The 8342-nt window shown below is 40.2% G+C and overlaps 1 protein-coding gene across 1 annotated transcript in view; it reads left to right on the top strand.

The window, feature by feature from the left end:
* MYO1E (myosin IE) overlaps positions 1–8342 on the top strand; it is a 238807-nt gene that overhangs the window by 123206 nt on the left and 107259 nt on the right. The window contains exon 4 of the mRNA XM_027688412.1: positions 4678–4767. The gene's annotated coding sequence lies outside the window, so the exon portion shown is untranslated. The remainder of the gene's footprint in view (positions 1–4677; positions 4768–8342) is intronic.

The raw sequence follows: 8342 nt of genomic DNA on the forward strand, positions 1-8342 counted from the left end.
CTGTGAATGAAAAAGCTCAAATGGAATAACTACAGAGATTTCTCAGCATGTCTACCCTGCAGATGCTTTTCTCTGTCCAAAGAAATATCATAGGTTTTCACTGACATCATGCTTAATACGTTTACACTTTGATTTCTGTATAAGGAATTATTGTTCCTCTCATTTTAGCCTCTGTCAGGTCCTTCTGAATCATTTTGTAATTCCAGGGCGTGGAATTCGTTTCTCTCTCACATACAATTCACATTACAGTGTCACTTTGTCATCTTTTTGGATGAGTGTGAAAAACAGAAAGTTGACAAAACAGCTTTTCTTCACCCTGGTTAGTTTTAAATAACTACATAATTTAGGGTTCACAGAAGCTAATTAAAGTTGACAGGAAATCTGCATTTTAGGCCTACAGCTTTAGCAGATTCTCATCTATAAGCATCTGAAGATCAACCTTATTTATCTTGTCCTAAAGCAACAAACTAGAAATTTTTCTTTGCTGAAAAAATTACCATCTGCTGCAATTTAAATAACTAACATGAATTCCACAAAAAATGGTCATTTGGTCTGTGAGGACCGTTCCAATAAGGCCACTGACCATAAAGTCTAGTTTAAACCCTGTCAAAGACAGAATGTTGTATCAAAGCTGAGGCAAATGCATTTAAATTTTGGGCTCATAGTTGAGACAGGAGATAGGGGACAGGTCAGTCTTGCAAAGCCAGATTTCTACTGACAAGATTTCTAAAAAGAAAAGTAGCCAGGGTGCACTTGTCTGCTAGAGAATGCTAAATTTTGGCCTTTAGAATCCTAATGGTTAAGTTTCAGTTCACCAAATACATACATTTTTAATACGGCTACGGAGAGAAAGAATTTTTCATTTTTTTTCAGGTCTCTGGTTTTGTCTTGGAACGCAAGGATTGCACATTTGCAACTGCATTTCTCACCTTGCATAAAACCAGCGTTCCCTAATATTCCTTCCCAGCTCCTCCTGCAAAGTCTCGGTATCGCTCCTAAAGCAAATCAGTCCAGTTCTTGTATGATTTATTTTAACTAGACACTGGTGAAGGTGATGTTTTTCAAGCATGTGCAGCAACAAACATCGTGTATCATCTTCCGTTTTAAATGAGATCTGGTCCTTTCTCTAGCACAGTGCACTGAGAGCAGCAGCAGAAGGCTACAGAGGGGCAAATGCCAGTGAGTCACTGGAGATGGAACAGGAATTCATCGCTCTGGGCACTGCAGAGTGGCAGCCTGTCATGGCTCAGTGAGAAATGCTGTTTGTCTCCAGCCAGTTGGTGACAGTCCTTCATGGAAAGTGTTGCAAATGGGAGCATCCAGAGAATGGAAACAAAAATGAATGATTTTTATTGTCGGAATACAGCAAGTTTGGAGGCTGTGAATCCTTCAGAGATTGGGAGATTTTTCAAAATGAGGTTCCTTAACTGGGCTCAGAGGAACTCTCAAGGCAGCTCCAAGGTTGTTTCACTGATGAAGAGCTGTGGACCTCCCAGAGGAGGAACTGAAACTATTTTAAATATAGGTTTTATTGGAAAATTCACTACAAATAATTCAAAACTCTAGATGTTATCTGTTTTATCTGGATCCTTTAGTTAGAGAAATACAGGCTTCAGACCTGTTTGTCTGGAGCACTGAAGGAGATGGGATATGGTTTTGCCACGTTCAGGAATGCAGGCCACGTTTTTCCGCATGGGAAGCACAGCATGGAGCAGCCCGTGCTCTGCTTCCCAAACATGGCAAATGTGAGCAGCAGACAGCTCCTGCTGGCTCCTGGGCCTGCAGAAATGGCCAAGTGTGTGGGAGGAGTGGATCCCTCTTCCAGCTGGACATCTGATGTTATTGTCTGTGACAAAGCAAGTGGGACTTTTCCCTCCTCATTCCTGGTTTCAAAGCCCATCCTGTCTGCTTGTTCCATCAGCTCAGAGCCAGAGCTGTGGGTGGGTGCTGAGTGTGAGCAGCACCCCTCAGGAAGCAGAGGTGCACTCTGGCCCTTGTCAGTGCAGTGACAAAGCCCTGGGCAGCAGCTCCACTGCCCACCTGTGACTAACACAGCCCTCGGGGAGCAGCCCCAGAGCTGGGCTGGGCCCCAGGGTGGGGATGGGGCATTCCTGGGAATTAATGGCTTGTAATCACATATTTAAGTAGATATAGCAAACATAGCCCTCAGCCATATGTGATTCATCCCAGCACTGAAGAACCTGACAGAGTAAATGACTGACTAATGGTCCCAGCTCAGATATTTGCAGTAACAATTCTATGAGCGAGCTGGGTGGGGGCAATCACAACAAACACATGCACAGAGGAAAGAGTTTCCCAGTAAAAACCTGCCTTTCATTTTGGGGATAGTTAGCTCTTAAAATAAAACTTCTTTGTTTTCCAGTAACATCAAAAAGGTTTTTGCTAGTCATGAGTGAATGCCAATTGCTTTCAGTGTATTTTTCTTGAACTAGATTTAAAAGACCACGGATAGTTCATAAATTTATTATGGACAATGTTTTCTAAAGCTTCTTCTTATTATGACAGAGAGGATGAAAAAAGGGAGAATGGGGGCATAGAGAGAGGAAGGAACTGTCTGTTTTTTTTCAGAGATTTTAATTAGGTAGCAGGATTTTTCAAGCTTGGATAAGCTTTCAAGTATTTACTTAAGCATCTGTTTTGCAGGAGGAATTTTAGACTGCTGATTGTTTTAATAACTAATTATAAGTTAAAAGATATGATAAAAATAAAGACCTGACTTATAATTTGCCTTCTTATCTTCTTACGTTCGGAGATAAACTTGCTTCACACAGCTCTAGGACTTTGTTCTTCTGCATGTTTTGCTAGTGCAGGTATAAGAAGCCAAATCCTTCACTTCGTAACTCTGGTGGTCTGGAGTTTGAACCATTTGGTAGGTTATTAGAGCATGAAAAAATTATTATGGTTACCTGAGCCAGGCAAATAAATAAACTGACAGCAGCTTATTGGAAACTTTCTGTTTTCCCATTTCGAGTTCATGTTTAATCAGAGCTGTTTGGATACCCAGACTCCTTTTAATGAAACTAAATTTTCTGAGATTTGTTTATTTTTGCTGTATACATAGAGCATGCAACTAACTGAAACAGTGTTCCTGCTTTTTCTAATTTACATAAATGAACTTAATTTTTAATTGAACCTATTACTCCTATTGAATCCTCTGGGATGCCTAAATCAAAATGCCGTGGGTCTCCTTATAGGCTGTAATTCAAGATTATCTTTTTATCATGGTCAAAATTGTTATTCTGGATTCCCAGTTAATTATGAAGATAATGCAATGTGGCAGGTCAGAGGCAACAGTGACATTGCTCATGCCAAGCTGCAAGGATGGCTTGTAAGTGGCTGAGATGGCTTAAATGTTTTAAGTAATAATTTAATTAATCAGTTTGCTGATGGATTTTCTGTGGTACTGATTTTTATAACCCAAACATTTCAATGTTTTCATAATGATGATCAGAAGATAGAAAATAATTGTACAGTTTTCAAGAGCACTGCAGTGATTTAGAGCCTATATAATACTTTTTAAACAGATTCTGATCACCTGGGAGCTTGAATCTTATGGGAACCAAATGAGTTTATATGCCTAAGAGTGGGTTTTCTGAGCAGGCAGCAGCATTTTATTCGTAGGAATAAATAATAAATTGCCAGAATGTATTTGAAATTTTTACCCTACCATTCACAACGATGTAAATTTTAAAAGTTTAAATATTGTGTAACAAGCTCATTTAAACCGTTGGTTTTCAAAGCTGTGAATGTCCAAGTCCAGAAATGCCCAGTTAAAGGTGTTAAAAGGCCCCAGTTTGCCCCCATTTCTCTGGGATGGAGATCAGCTGAACCCGCTGCACAGAAGCCAGGCACAGGTGGCTCTGCTTGCTGGGGGTGTTTGTGACACGGGGCTGCTCCCTGAAATCAGCGGGATCCTGGGAATTCACTGCCCAGCAGCTTGGCTGCCACACCTCCTCCCTCACTGCTGACCTGCTTTGGAGTTGATTCTCTCCAGTAAATTGTTCTAGTTCATTAACAGGTTCGGAGCTGCTCTAGGTTTTCTCCTCCTTTTTTTTCAACCCCGTGCAGCAGTTTGTTTGGTTTGTGCATTACACTGCCAGGTTCAGCCCCAAATTCCAGTTTTATTGTATCATTTTTCTAGATTCTAGGAGGAGTTTTTAGGCAGCATTCGGTTGAGGAGAAGGAGGAAATAGTGTTGTTCTGTGGAAGTGCCCAGGTGATAAAGAGCAGGATGGTGATGGATTTCCCACCTGAGGAAGACTGACTGGGTTTTAGGATTAAGGACAGGAACAGGAGAGAGAAAAGTGAGAGCACTGGCTTTATTAGAGTGGTAGCTCTCTTTTAATTTTTTTTCCTCTTTTTGTATTGAACTGGTGTCTGCTTAGCCAATGTGGCTTCCCTTTAGTGGAAGGATTATCTGAATTTTTTATTAAATCTTATTATGATGTTTGTTTTCTTATGAAAGTAACTAATTGCAGAACTGCTGGTTTGGTTTTATTTTTTTCTCATTTATTCATGGTGTCTGGGGATTTGGAGAGCATCTTATTGATGGTGTTAGCACACATTCAGGTTAATTATTTAAGAAATGTATTCCTGTAATTCATCATCCACTGAGGATTATTGAGATATTTTCAATGCATCCAATTTCTTCCACAGGGACTACATAGAGCATGAAGGAAATGAGAATATCCTTGTCAAATTGATGGGGCTGAGATACAAAGCAAGTTAGAAGAAGATGACAGCCAGGTAAGTTTTTGAATTTCTCTCTTCGAACACCTTGCTAGAGCCACATGAATCTAGAGAGTCTTCTTTTAGGAAAATTCCATTAAATTAAAATAAAATAGGACTAAAAGGAAGTATGGTAAAATATTCAGCAGAGCTTCTGCTTCATTGCTTTAATGATGAAGAACTATTGAAAGGAACCCAGAATTGTTCAAAGCTGTGGTATTAACCTGAGAGCTCCCCAGTTTCATTCAGATGCCTGGTAGGGACCTGTGGAAGACTCAGAGGGGGCTCTGTAAGAGCAGTACATGGGTGGAGCACCACTCAAGGCAGAGTGGTGAAGAGACACTGGGAATACATGCAGGACTTAAATTTGTGTTCCTCTCTCTGCATTTGTGATGAGTACCTTGTAGGAATGGATTCAAAATTCATAAGTAAAAATGAGTATGATTGTTTAAATTAATGCTTGTATTACTGGTGGAATTGAGGCTTAGCAACAAGGCATGTTTATGTGTGTGACATAAGCTATCACAGTTAAAGGAAATGATCATGGAATCAGGGAATATCCTGAGCTGGAGGGTTCCACAACAATCACTGAATCCAACTCCTGGCCCTGCACAGAACAACCCCAGGGGTCACACCATGTACCTGAAAGTATTGTCCAAACACTTCTGGAATTCTGCCAGGCTGGTGCTGTGACCACTTCCCTGGGGAAGCTGTTCAGTGCCCAAGCATCCTCTATGTGAAGGATGGCATTGCCAAGGCAGTGTTATTTCAAACTGCAGATTATCCCATGTACAGTCACTCTCCTGACTTTTCTGAGTGACTCCTGTAAGGTTTAGACATCCAGGACAGAGTATTCCCCTTCCTGAATGCTGTTTGTAAGACAGATCAAAGAACCCGTTCTTACAATAGATTAAAAACCCATTACTGTCTTCAAAACCAATTCTTGTCCCCTGGGAGAAGGAAGATTCCTTCATGATAAGTTGATTTTGTTTTTTGATTTATCATACAGTGTTATTTATAAAAGTTCTTGAAGTGAATCACCGAATTCTGAACTTTGAATCTCTCTGCAAATAGCAGCAATGAAACTTGCCTTAAGTGTAAATGAGCAGCAATTTAAATATTAACTATCAGTTGATATTTCACATTGCTTCCCACATACCCATTTATAAAACAGTCAAGCTGCAAGCTTTGTATAAATAGCATTTACTTACTGCCATGGTTTAATTGAAAGCTTGGTGTTTGAGGATGGTTAATATGGGTAAGTGGGAACTAATCATGATTGTTACTACTTGCTGTGTCATAGCTCTGCTGTGTAGTCTTGAGAGATGACTAAAATTAATGGTGTGCAGTTTCCTCTACCTTGAATTGTAATATTCCCTATCCAACAGAGATATTGTAAACCTGATAATTATTTTATCATACAACAAAGTTATACTGGCATGGGTAGACATCACCTGAGTGCAGCAAGAACATGTTTACAAAGAGTCCTTCACCTTCTGGGAGTTTGAAACCATCAGGTTTCAGTAGTGGGTGAATTAAAGATGATGGGTAACCAAAACCCATTAATATAGTACTTTAATTGCTTTGAGTGAAGGAAAAAACACAGAAAGAAAGACCATTACTTGTCTGGGACATTGTTTTGCAATGGTTTTCTCTCAATGCCAAACTGGGAGTTCAGATTGGTCACAGTTTGTGAGAACCAGACCACTGCACTACTGTTGTTTTTTTACACTTTCTCTTTTTCTTTCTTGCATGAATTCCATTCAAGTCTCTCAGAACTTTTTTTTTAACTTGTGCACAGACGAGGGAAAATTTGGGATTTGGGTGGTAGTAGATTGTCACAAGGAACCTTAGTGTGAGTACAAACTGCTCTATGGGGTGTTGGCTAACAGTAGAATTGAAACCACAGTCACAGAAAGGTATCTATGGATTTGATTAATACATTCACAGAGTCACAGAATATTCTGAGTTGGAAGGGACTCACAAGGATCACTGAGTCCATCTCTAGTGAATGGCCTGTATGGGGATCAAACCCCTGACCTTGGCAGGTTTAGCACTGAGCTAATCAGGGTCAGTCTGACACACCCCACATGACCAAAGCATTTAAAATAGGTCTTGTGCTCATGTGAAAACCAGGTTCATCATGCATGAAACTGCAAATTTGTTTAAATGCAAAATATAAGATGTATTGTAGATGCCTCATATGAATATGTATAGACATTTCAGTATTAACTACTACATGCTTCTGTGAGCAAGAGTATAAATAACACCTGAGGTTGTTTATCATTTTCAATTAGTCATGACACATGGCCTTGGGCTAAACAGACCCTGAGAGCCAGACCCTCTGCTGCTGTTCCTCCAGGCCTTTCCTTCTTTTTCTGACCACTCAAGAAGCAAAAAGCTCTCAAATGAGCATTGCTGGGCATTTTATTTATTTGTCCTTCTACTTCTGAATGACTATTAAAATATATTCTTAGTGAAAATCTTGTTGTTCTGTTCTTAATACCATAATATTCCATTGCCCTTGGCAGATGCAAACACAGATGATTGTCTTCTTGTAGCACAGATGACCCCATTCCTGTCCCTGTTGTTTAAATCTTGCCTCGAATCCTCAGTTGTTCCCCTCTCAGCTCCATGAGGACTCTTTCCAGGGCCAATGACAAGCAGGAAGAGCTTCACAGTCAACATGAAATGTATGAGGTTCTTTGGTCTCTGCTTGGGCTTAGATCTTTTCTGTCTTATTTATGGAGTTTTTCCTCCTTTAGTTTGCTTTATTGGGATCTAAGCTGCAGTAATACAGGGGGAGGAGGAGGGCTTTTTTCCCTGATGTGGTGTTTGCCATGAGAACTTCCTGCCCATTTGTGTCAGACAGTCCCAGCCTATGCCCAGCAGACCACAAGGAGACTCACCCTTAACTGGACATCTGGCTTTGCCTTTGCAATAGATTTGTTTTAACAAGTGCTGCCCATAAGGCATAATCTTGTGATTTATGGAAATAATCTGTATGACTTTCCTTGGTGCTTCCTACCTGCTGAAATCCAGTTCTTGCAGACATGCACCTGCCAGCCTTTGCCTGACAGGAATAGTGACATCAAGTGGCAGTGGGGCCTCAGGGACACAATAATACTCAATTTCCTTCACACTTTTTCCTCATGATTTTTTTTTAATTTGACATTGTGTGGGAGTTACCACAGCCTGGACAACCTAATAAAGGTAAAAAATTAATTTACTGCTAGGGAGTTTACAGAAATAAAGGGAATTGGCCCAAATAGATAAAGATAATGGGCCCAAACTAGCCCAAAATATATCTGGAGTTTCAGGATTCCACCATTGTGCTCTGTCTCATGGTGTCAGTATTGGATTTTCTTCATCTCCCCTCACTCTGGATAATGGAGATACATTACTAAAATAAACACTGATAATATTATACTCTTCATTTCTTGTCTTGTTAGTCCATGGTAACTGGAAATCCAAAATTTTAAGTAATGGTAGATATTTTGCCATTACTGAAAGGTCTTTCCCAACCTAAACGATTGTATGACTCTAAGACACCAGGAGACCATACCAGAGACCAGCAGTCCCTTTTGGTTTGC

Source organism: Neopelma chrysocephalum, unplaced genomic scaffold, assembly GCF_003984885.1.
Source record: "Neopelma chrysocephalum unplaced genomic scaffold, ASM398488v2 Primary Assembly neopelma1_75, whole genome shotgun sequence".
Lineage (NCBI taxonomy): Eukaryota > Metazoa > Chordata > Aves > Passeriformes > Pipridae > Neopelma > Neopelma chrysocephalum.